This window comes from Zalophus californianus, chromosome 6 (genome assembly GCF_009762305.2).
Source record: "Zalophus californianus isolate mZalCal1 chromosome 6, mZalCal1.pri.v2, whole genome shotgun sequence".
Taxonomy (NCBI): domain Eukaryota; kingdom Metazoa; phylum Chordata; class Mammalia; order Carnivora; family Otariidae; genus Zalophus; species Zalophus californianus.
Window position 1 is genome coordinate 136055213 of NC_045600.1, and position 12160 is coordinate 136067372.

Genomic DNA, 12160 nt, shown 5'->3' on the forward strand with positions numbered 1-12160 from the left:
AAGTATTGCAGGGAATTCTGAAGTTACCAACATGAACCCGACACCTACCCAGAGCTCCCCGAGAACACTGGAGGTGTGTGGGCAGCATCGTGTCAATGAGCAGAGGATGGGTAGGTCAAAGAGGGAGAGCCAGGGGCCATCTGAGCAGTGGGGGTAGATCCAGTGAGTGATCCAGAAGGCCAAACTGATGACAGGGGTCAAGTTCAACTCTAAAGGTCAGGCAAAAAAATAAAAATAAAAATAAAAATACAGGAAGTCTAAAGCCAGGGCAAAGAGTAAATAATCAGGGGATGGAGAGTACCTGTGGGTCCTAGAACATCAGGAGATGTTGTCAATCCTTGGGCTCTTTTTAATGCGTATTTGCTCCAACTGGAGTAAGACTGGATTCTATACAAACTGAGCTATTTACCAGCTTTTAAACCTCGGGAAAATGATTTAACTTTCTTCATCTGATAATGGTTTTATCTATTTCATAAGTAGGATTTTTTTTTAAAGATTTAAATGAGATAATACATGGAAAGAGCCTAGGATATCACTGGACACAAAGTAAGTGTTCAATAAGGTGGCTGGCACTGTTGTTATTACTAGTTTTCCATAAATGAGGCTATAGCATATGATAACGTGTTGCAAGGTGATATAGGCTGACACTCAAGGCCAGTCACACTATCACCCCGACCATCCTTTTCAACATCTACGACTGTTCTACATCTATTCTACACTCATTGTCATGTTTATTAAATACCCACTGCGTACATGACACTTTACTGGACTTTGGGAGAAGGTATGAATCAGAAGAAGGGATGATTTATGAGCTGGAGGAATTATTTTACAGTAAAAGAGACAGAAGAGGTCCAAATGAATGGGAAGAAGATGCAGTATTTACCTTGTCAAGGGTACGGGGGTGAGAATCAGGAGAATTGGATTTATCTCAGTTTCTATTGCCTTTATAAAATCACCAAGTTTCTGGCTCTTGGTTTCTTCATGTATAAACTATGTACTGTTTTCCTCTCTCACAATCCCACCCTCAGCAACCTGGGCACCAGGACCTTGAAACACCCCCCACCCCCAACCCTCAGGTGATTCTAGTTTGCATCCAAGGCTGAGAACCACTGGGCTGGGCCAAAGAGGGAAGAGACAGGGATGAATGACAGGTAGCGAGCAAGGGCCCCCGCACGTGGGTCTAAGCAAATAGTGAAAAATTTAACCAACTTCAGGGGCGCCTGGGTGGCTCAGTCATTAAGTGTCTGCCTTCGGCTCAGGTCATGATCCCAGGGTCTTGGGATCGAGCCCTGCATCGGGCTCCCTGCTCTGCGGGAAGCCTGCTTCGCTTCTCCCTCTCCCACTCCCCCTGCTGTGTTCCCTCTCTCACTGTGTCTCTCTCTGTCAAATAAATAAATAAAATCTTTAAAAAAAAAAAATTTAACCTTAACCAACTTCAACATTTCCTGAGGATTAGTGAGGCGAGAATCAGGAATTGCCCTGGGACTAAGGGGACTTTAGTGGGGACAGTGGCTGGTCAGGTAAGGCCGAGGCTCTGTATCAGTTAGGGTCCCACCAGGAAAGAAGTTCACATTCAAATGATGTAAGCTTATAAGGGTTTAAAGGTGTGGGCCAGGGATAGGGAGACTTTAAGAGATGATATCTGGGGATCATGATGGTTGGGTTCTCTTATCATATCTTGACATGAAGGGGCAAGGAGAGAGCAGGCATGAGAGAGGATTTTGTGATGAGGGCCACCTGACAGGAGCTGTTGCCTTCAGCTGAGGAAGCCACCAGCCAATGGCAACCCTAGGGAAGGAACTGGGGAAATAAACACCTGGTCTTGCTTTCTCCCTCCTGTCAGCACTCCAAACCTACTCGGAAGCCAGAGGGGAAGGGAGCTCATGCATGCAGGCCATGTAGGGCAGCCTCCTGGGATTCACAACTATGTGGAGAGGAGACCTGAGGAACAAATGGAAAATATCCAGTATGGGTTCTTTCCAAGAGCCAGAACTGAGAGTCCACCCAATCAGGGACAATGGTAACTCTCTCACCTCCAGGAATGGTCCAGGGTACTAGATACTCAATGGAGAGAAAGTTGAGAATACATCATTAGTCTCCAAACATTGCATGGTAGATGTAATCAGAAAGTAGCCTATGGTGTGTTCATCCTCAGAGGTCCCCGTAGACCCCCATAGATCTAGTATTTTGTTACTGCTCTTATGAAACCATTATATTCCAGGGCTGGTCTGAACTAGGGCAGCAGAGATCCCAAGTAAGAACTTGGGATAGTTACAGAGATCCTACAGGAACTGGGTAAGAGCTGCTTTACTAGAGTGTTCCTCAACCTTGGCTGCATATTGGAATCACCTGGGGGAAGTTTAAAAAAAATCCCGACACCTGGGTCTCACCCCAACAACTCTGATTCAATTGATCCGGAGCGTGAGCTGGGCATCAGGATTTTTAAAAATCCCCAGGTGATTCTCATGTGCAGCTAAGTTTGAGAAGCAGTAGGCTAAAAATCTATCATCCCGGCCGTGAGATTTAGTATCTCCAGGTGATAAGGGATGCAATTTGCTCTAGGTTGAGTTTTCCAGGCAGAGCAAATAACAGGTGGGAGTTAGAACTGGTACGCAGTTTACTTTGGTAAAGCAGAGAGGTCGAATCTGTTTACAGTAGATGAGGTTCAGTTCAGTTCGACAAACATTAATGGAGCTTCCTGTGCCAGGCTCTCGGCTTGGTGCTAGGGATATAGAGCCAAACAAAAGGACTTGTATTCGGCTCCCTCTTTAGGGCAGGAATCGGGTATACACGTGCTCTGGGGTTTTGTGTTGTTTACACATCAATGATTCTCAATTTTGGTGTTCCAGTGCATTAGTAAGACCCACCAGTTGTTGATGTGCCGTAAGTCGTGTGTTATGGACCATAGCTCGGGTACCCCAAATTTCCAGAGAATTTACTCTGGATAAATAATTATGGTGCATGTATAGCTGTCCCCCAAAATAATGTCACTCGTCCGCTTAAATTCCAGCATTTAATGAGAATTAGAGACAGTCACGGCTGGGAATTGTTCATGACTCACACAAAATAACCTACACAACCTTAAGTTATCTATGGACAATCCAGTTACACCTGCTGTTGACCAATTTTATCAGTCAATTCAGCTTCTTCTGTCAAAATGGTGAATTGATTTGTCTCAGGCACAACTGTAACATATGTGGGGGACATCTGCGTGGTAAGATGGAATTGGGAAACGTATGCAGGGACAGAATCGAAAAAGCAGTGATTCCACGTAGTAAACGGCACCAAAAAGCTCCATTTAAGCAGAGTCCTCGTCTCTGTGTTCCTGGCAGATCCCAGCATAGAAGGCCCTGCTTGGCACATAGTGAGTGGCTCACAAATGTGTATTTCATTTTATTTTATTTTTTGGCCCACAAATGTTTATTAATGTTAAATTGAATGGCAGGATTTCTGGGTCATCCAATATCACAGGATTGCCATGATTGTAGTGTATTGGTCAACGCACTGGTGGCTGAAGATGACAGAAACCTTCTCAGACTGAGGCAAGCACAGTTCTGATGTGCCGTTAGGCCATTACATCTGTCTCTATACTCTGCAGTCTGCTGTGTTGGCCCCAAATTCTCTCATAGTGGAGGTCACTGGGCCACCAGCTGCTCTGGGTTTATGTGCTTACTAGCTTATCAGCCCGAGTGGGAAAAGAATTCTGGTTGGTTGCAGCAATATCCTGGGGGGTGGGGGGAAGGGTAGATCCAGATTGGCCTGGCTTGGGCCCCGGACCCAATGGGTTGTGGTCGTTTCATGGACCTAGCCATAGAACCAACCCATGAATTGTGAGGTGGTCTCTGACTCATTGGCTGAGAATAAGGGAGGGGTATTGCCTAAAGGAAAAGTTGCTATTTCCTACTCTACAAGGAGGTATTATTGAAGTAAGCATCATTTGAAGAAAACTGATGTTCAGGAAAAGAATTAGCCTAAAATCATATAGGTAGTAAGTGACAGAGACAGACTTGCCCTCAGTCTGCTTACCTCCACAACCCTGGCCTCCAGAATGGAGTATATTCATGAGACTAAAGCAAGTTTAAGCTTCAGGCCTTCCTTGTGTACATGGAAGGGACCTATCATTCAAAAAAAAAAAAAAAAAGCTTGATATCCCTTTTCTCAAACAGTGTTGTGATACCTGGATAAGCTTTCAGTCTCTCCAGAATGTGAATTTGATTCCTGCTTATCTTCCTTGTCATACCTGAATGCCTCTTCTGTTTGCCATAACAGCCTGTTTTGGGAAACAATTTCCCCACCTTCGATACTTAACACCACTTCTGGATGGAAACTATCTCTGGCCTCAGTAGGACGTGACGACTCCCTACCCACAGACACCTTCTCTGAAGATCTTCTGCGACATTTATTATAGACTCCCTTGTGTTGTTTTAATTGTTTGTGTGCATATTTTATTTTTCCTACTTAAAATGTAAGACACTTTGAGGATGATATGTGCTGTCCTGGTCTCCACCGTGGTAGGTATATGCTTACTCAAGTATATGCACCTGCTGTACATATGCTGTATGGATGGAGGAAGGATGAATGCATGCCAAGAGCTTCTTTGTGGGGTCTTCCTACAACTCCTGACTTTTTTTTTTTGTATTTGGGGGCAACTCTTTATCTTAGTTTTCTAAAATAGGAAATCAGTTGCTCTATGTCAATGAGTGTCAAGATTTTCTAAGTAGAAGCTTTGAAAGACAAAACGTGAAATATATTACAGATATTACCAGATATCCTTTCGTTTTCCAGGGGTCATAAAGAATGCATTAAGGGAGTTGCTAGAAATACTATCTCTTATAATTTTCCTGTATTTCTCCCCTGTGGGACACTTTTGCCACTCATTTGAATGCTTAAAAGGTGGTTGGGTTGTTATCAAATCTTTACTGGTAAATATTTAATCAATACAAGCCTTCTTTAAATCTCTCTAATGGTGTATGTCCCAAATAATACAAGAAATAATAGACTTCTCCTCATATGTATCCTGAACTACCTATAGAAATGCACAATTCTCCAGATTCAAGAGTGTAATTTTCTACCCATGATAACCTAACTATTTTCTTTTGTGTTAGATAAATCTTTAAGCATTTTATTTTTTCCTAATTAATGTAAATGCAGTTAATTTTTACCTTTTGAAAATGTAATGCACACTTATTGTAGAAAACACACAAGAAATACAAACCAGGGGGAAAGGCCCATATGAATACACTCTTTTGTAGATTTTTGAAACATTTTAACCAAGATCTTTAGTGCATTGGTAGAATATCAATAATTTCCTTTTACACTATATCTCTGAGTGTGCTCCCCACCCCCAGGGACCTTAAGATGCTATTTTAGAACAATCCGAGAGGAAACATCACTTTACCAACCAGTAGAAACAGCCTTACCAATCTATTAATAAATATGATTAAAATGAAGCTAGGAGGCCAGAGAAACAGGTGTACGCATGTCAAGGAAGGTGAATCAGAGCCTTAGTGGGCCATGCCTGCAGACTGATATTATTTGCTTTCAGGCTCTACTTACACTTCAATTTCAATGAGCAGATTATAGTCCGGAAACATCTATTGTTAGACTTTTAGAATTTTCATCATTAGTAGTTTTCTCCAGTAAAAGTTGCTTCTGGAAAACACCTAAATTCTTTTGGGTGAAAAAGAAGGAATGACAATTTTTACACTGGGTCTTGGTGCAAGGAGGAATCCAGGAGCCTTTAAAAGCCAGGTGTGGTGTTGATGGAGCCCGGACCTGCTCTTGAGAGCCTGGGCGCAGAATGTGGGGGCTTCAAGAAGGATCATGTGCCACTGAGTACTTCCTTACCTGCTCTGCCTTAGCCATCAGAGATCTCTGATGGACCACCCATGGACCACTCACCAGCAACGTGCGGATGCTACCCACATCTCCAGGCTCAGTCCCAACAAGTGCCATGCCCATACTGTGAAAAACCATTTCCTTCAAACTCAGTATGACTGATCTCCTGCGAACATTCTTATTTCTACTGAATGTACCCCCCTGCTCTCCTCATACCCTCTGGCCATAACTAGTCACTTTTGGATCCTGTCATTTGCCTTCTCGCACAATCTCTCCTCCATCTCTCACCAAAAATAAGTAACAGGTCCTTATTAGTTAGTCCTTACAATTCCTTTCAAGTCTTTTATTCTCTTGCTACATGTATTATCATGTCTTTCCCATTGGGTGGCCATCTTCAGTTATCCCCTCACTGGTCCCACCACCAACATAACAAATCACCATATTCACCGTGTTCTCTAACTGTTATCTTGCTATATCCTTAACGTCCATTTGTAAAAACATCTGGACCTGCCCGAGCAGGACTCAGTTTCATTGACTCACCTTTATCCCTATCCTGTTGAATCCTGACTCCTGCTCCGTTATCAAAAAATAAACCTTTTTTTGTTTCTCTGTTTTAAGTCACAAGAGTTTGGGGGTTGCTTGTCTCTTTAGCATAACCTAGCCTAACCTGTCTGATAGTCTAGCTGGCTTGATTGGAGTACTTTGTATTCCTTCCAATCATTCTTTTATACTACTGCCAGATTAAGTTCTACAATTATGTTTTCTTCATATTTCATATCTAATTAAAATATTTAATGGTCCCACTCTGCCCCTTGCCTCATGACAAAAATATAAAGTCCCACTTTCTTGGCAGTAGAGCTCAGTAGTCTCCAAATGTGTTTTCACACTGCATTTTCTGTCTTATTGATCACCATTTCTTTGTACATACTCACCATTCCTCAGCTTTTTTTTTTTTTTTCTTTTTCTGTTCTTCACCTTTGGCTCTACCTGGCATTTAGCATAGTGATGGGAACATGAAATGTTTGTTGAATGTTCTTTCAGCTTATCTCCACTTATCTTAATCAACCAGTTCTGATTTTAAGTGTGGTAGTAAAGACATAATTACACAGGCATCTAGAGAGAAAATTTTCTGGTTACCTTCAAATAAACGTGGAGTACTTCCAGGCTCTGAAAGGCGTTCGCTAAGCAGAAGAAATTTCTCTCCCTTAGGAGCCATGAATATATCTTAAACACACACACATACACAAATTATAATGCTTAGAGGCAGAAAAGCACAGTAAGGGTAAAGTTGAATAAAGAGAAAGAAAGAAAGAAACAAAAAGACAAGAGGAGAATGAGCGACAGACAACCCAAACCAAAAAGACTAGGAACAGTGATAAGTAGCCAACTCACTAAGAGTACCAAACACCAACGACTGGGAAGAGCACATTTTGCAAAGGAGTGGGCAGAAGAAGCATTAGGAAGTAGAGTGCTGACTGCAATGAGCAAACAAACCACTCACATTCCTAATGTACAGGCACTGGGAAAAGATCACCTTTTCTGATTCTTACCCTTCTGTGAGGTGCAGATATTATTTCCATTTTTCAGAGTTAGAACTTAAGACTTCAAGACGCTATGTAATGCGCCCAAGATCTCACAGCTACGGTTCTTCTTCGTCCACCATCTTTCCTTCTTTTTGTACAACCCAGGGTTTTGCTTATCCTTCTCCATGGTGCCAGGTGCTTCAGTCCCAGGTGATGAGTACAGAATGGTCTAAGCCGATGCTGATAATCCCGCCCCCCCGAAGTGATTGGCTAAGGGGTGTGCACGTGACCCAATTCTGCCCAGGGTCGCCCAAAGAGAAGGAGGCTCTGAGGCTTCCAGGAAAGGGTTTGTTCCTTTCAGAAAGAGACCCAAAGAAGAGACAGTCTTTCCTTTTACTGGATGCCATTGTGGCTGACTGGGACATGTGCTGTAATGTCCAGCTGTCACCTGAGGACAAATCTAAAACACTAAGGAAGGCCAACAAACAAACAAATAATAAATAAGACAAAAATAATAAATAAATAAAATAAGACAAAGATGGGGCATCTGGGTAGCTCAGTCGGTTAAGTGTCTGCCTTCGGGTCAGGTCATGAACCTGGAGTCCTGGGATCGAGCCCCGCATCGGGCTCCCTGCTCAGCTGGGAGTCTGCTTCTCCCTCTGTCCCTCACCCTTACTTGCGTGTGCTCTCTCAGATCTCTGTCTCTCTTTCAAATAAATAAATAAAATCTTTTAAAAAAATAAAATAAGACAAAGGATCTGGGTGTGTGATGACTTCCTGAAGTGACAAATTAACTGACTCTGAACCACCCTCCCTCCAGACTTCTCTAATTTCTTTACTGTGTGAGGTACATGAGTTGGGATTTTAAGTTCATTGTACCCTAAAGGATGCTAACTGACAAAGCAAGGATTTAAATCCAGGTCTTTTATATTCCAAACTCAGTGTTCTTTATAACCATACATGCCTTGCCTGTGTGGGAATTCTCTGATGTTCCCAACAACTTCCCTAGCTCATGAACACAAAGGTAAATTGTATCATACATGCCACCTTATTTTCTTAAACAACAATAACAAAAAATACATAGCAGCAATTTCAGAAATGGATTTTTTTAAAGCACCTCATGACTTAAAAAGATAAACTTCAATTTCTTAATATCCACTCATTTAAAAGGGATTCCTCCTCATCCTTCAGGATTCCCCTTGCTGGTGATAATGCCCAGCCCAAATGCATCATTCCGTGAAGACTTCATGGTCCCCATATACCGGGTGTTAGTGAATTTTAGATATTTAGTAAGTACCGTGAAGTATGTCAGCTCCTTGAAAGATAAATGTGATGTGAGGCCAAAGTAACATTACTCATCAAATTGAATAACCTATTATAATGGCTTATAATGATGATGATTTATTTTTAGTGCTCCCTCACTTACTCTTTACCTCTGATAACAATTCAGATGACAGAAGTAGAGTGTAGCTGATATAATGTATACATCCAAGCAGTTGACTTAATGTGCCTCTTAATGGGCAAGAGTCATTATGGTTATTGAAGAAAGAGATACCAAATATAATAAGCAGTATGAATTTTAATCTATAACAGTATGAGGGCACTAAAATAGATGGGTGGCTTTAAAAAGAAAAAGGCAGAAAAAAAGCCTTAGAGTCAACATTTTAAAAAATTTTTTATTGTTATGTTAATCACCATACATTACATCATTAGTTTGGATGTAGTGTTCCATGATTCATTGTTTGTGCATAACGCCCAGTGCTCCACGCAGAACGTGCCCTCTTTAATACCCATCACCAGGCTGACCCATCCCCCCACCCCCTCCCCTCTAGAACCCTCAGTTTGTTTCTCAGAGTCCATCGTCTCTCATGGTTGGTCTCTCGCTCCGATTTTCCCCCCTTCATTCTTCCCCTCCTGCTATCTTCTTCTTTTTTTTTTCTTAACATATATTGCATTATTTGAGTCAACATTTTTTTTTAAAAGAACCAACCTGTTTAGACAACTTGATCTCTCATTCTAAATTTGAATTCTGGAAATTCCCTAGGTCAAAAATGTAGAGAGACTGTAGAAAGAAGAATCAGCAGTGGAAGATGCCTTCCTTCCTCAAAAAAAAAAAAATGCACAATTAAACATATGCAAGATGTACACACGATGAAAACCAGTTAATGATGTTGTAGCAGGATCATAAATAAGTTCGAAGGAAATGTGAACCTATTCAGTAGTTTCTTGTAACTCATGATTTGTGGACATTCTCCAGGTGTCTTCTGATGTGACAAGACCAAATGGTCTTGTAAGTAAGGGATTCATAAACAATTATGAGGGAAGGCAGAACACATTTTTAGGTGAGAAAAAGGTTATATGCAAACATAGGATAAAAGAATGACCAACTTACATATTTGTAGCATTTGAGTACAATTGTTACTGAAGATAATATTTGGAGACAGAAAGGAAGGAAGTTGGTGAGACACTCAAGAGATACGGGGATGTGTCCAGGGGATCCAGGAATAGGCCATTCAAATTAAAATCTTATTTGGGCTTTTACCTGAGAGGTATCAGTGTATCAGTGGAAAGAAACTTGGGGTTAGAATCTGAAGACCTGGAGTTAACGGTTTATTCCTTTACTGCCTCCTCATTTGTAAAATTGGGATGATGATAATATCTAACCTCCTTTGTCCACTATGCAAATTAAGTGGGATAAGGTATGCAGATGTATCTAGCTTAGTACTTGACACAGAGAAGGTTCCATGAGTGTTCCTTTTTGCAAGTTATCCAGAATTAAAGCATGTACAACCCAACATGTTTATTACTGACTTGCTTCTTGTGAACACACTATAAATAAAGGTTAGAGCCCATTAGAAAGTCAGCCAGATAGAAATAGATCTGCATTATTGAGTAGCCAGAAACCAAATCGCATCTCAGGTCTTGAACACCTTTCTTCTTAAATCGGTTATTTGACTGTTGGAATGAATAAACTTCAACTTTTCTGAACTGAGGAAGTCCTGTGGGGCTAGCGCCTTCCACAGAAACCCACCAGCCCCCTACCCAGTGTGAAGCTGACCACAGGCTGTCTGGCGGGGCTTCCTTTGTTATACCATTGACAGTCAACAGGTGGCGCCATGCTAGATAGTCTACAAAGGGATTTCATGTGGAAGGGCTCATTTTCCCAAAGTTTCTACTGAGCAAGTAACCAGCACGGTAATCAAGCTGACATCACAATTTATCTTGCTCCCAACCACTGTAATTCCTCTCGTTGCCCACAGAGTGTTGTGGCCCAATTGCTTTCAAAGAGCTTCTCAGGAAATGCTCTGTGAGCAAATTAAAGGGGAGGCAGAAATAACTGACAATTATCTATGCACCAAACAGTGCATTGCCAAGTTCTCTTGTGGTAACAAAGAGGAAGCATTCAAAGTGATTGATGGAGCTTGAGTGCACACCCCACAGCCCCAGCGGCTGCAGGAGTAGGGAGAAGCATGTGGTGGCGAGGAGCAAGGTATGTGTGGCATCAGAGGATCGTAAAGTGTTCACATAGACTAAATGCTTTCATCTTTAATTCCTCATCTATGAAATCAGGACAATTACTGTGCTTTTTTCAAAGGCAGAGAGAATTCTAAAAGGCAGATTTTATATTTTAGAACAACACCGTCCAGTAGAACTTTCAGTGATGTTGAAAATGTCCTATACATCTCCACCATCCCACATGGCCGGCCACTGGTCACACGTTGCTATTAGGTAGTGCAGTGTGGTTAGTGGGATTGAGGAACTGAGTTTGTAACTTTAATTTTAATTCAAATAGCCACATGTGCATAGTAGCTACTTCACTGGATAGCACAGAGAAGTTATCCAATCCAAACTACACTTCTTAAGGCCACATTCTTTCTACAAGTGGTCCCACACCTGTAACCCAGTCTTTGTCTGGACATCTCCAGTAATGAGATGATCATGGTTTCCCAAGATGGTCCCTTCCACTTGGGCCCATGTGAAGAGAAAGGTAAACTTATTATTGTCTCCAAGTCAGCCTTTTACATTTTTCCACCCTGTCATCTTAGTCCTTCCTTAGGGACACCCATAGCTAATTCCTAAATCTAGCTGCAATACAGTGGAAGGAGGGAGCTTTCGAGAACTTGAAAATATTTAATATGTCACTGGTTAGTCTCTATTCCAGATAAAACATGGTTTGAATACTATCCAGTGCTTAAGAGCACATCTTCTGGAATTAGACTGCCTGATTCTAAATCTTAGCCTTATTATTTACCACATACGCAACAGAGGAACATGTTAGCAATCATAATTCCATTTGTGATTTTTCTCATCTGTAAAAGCATAGGAGACCTGCAATAATTAAATAGGATTGAACATGTAATATCATCGGTAGAGTGCATGGCCCATTGTAAACATTTCCAAAAGTATGAGCACCTCTTATTGTTATTGGTCTCCTCTGGACATGCTCCCATTTATGAATGTCCTCTTAAAACACAATATCTGGAACGGTGAAGGTTTGTGCACAAATGCTTCGTAAACTAAAGGGCTGTAAAATATACGGTGTCTTGGTTTTGCTCTTATTGTTATGGCTGCCAGGGCTTCTCCTCTCCTCTTCATGTCTTACGTTAGTCGACATGTGTTTTGAGATTGTTCTGTATCTTAAAGTAATACAACAACTTCTTGGCCAGAAGAATCTTAGGGCATTTTGTGGGTTCAAGTCTGACACAGAGAGAAGCTTTCACAAATATTTGTAATTAAAATATTACCATATTTCCCAGTCTCTGTTTGTGAACTGTTCCCTTCCATCAGGCCAGATGCCA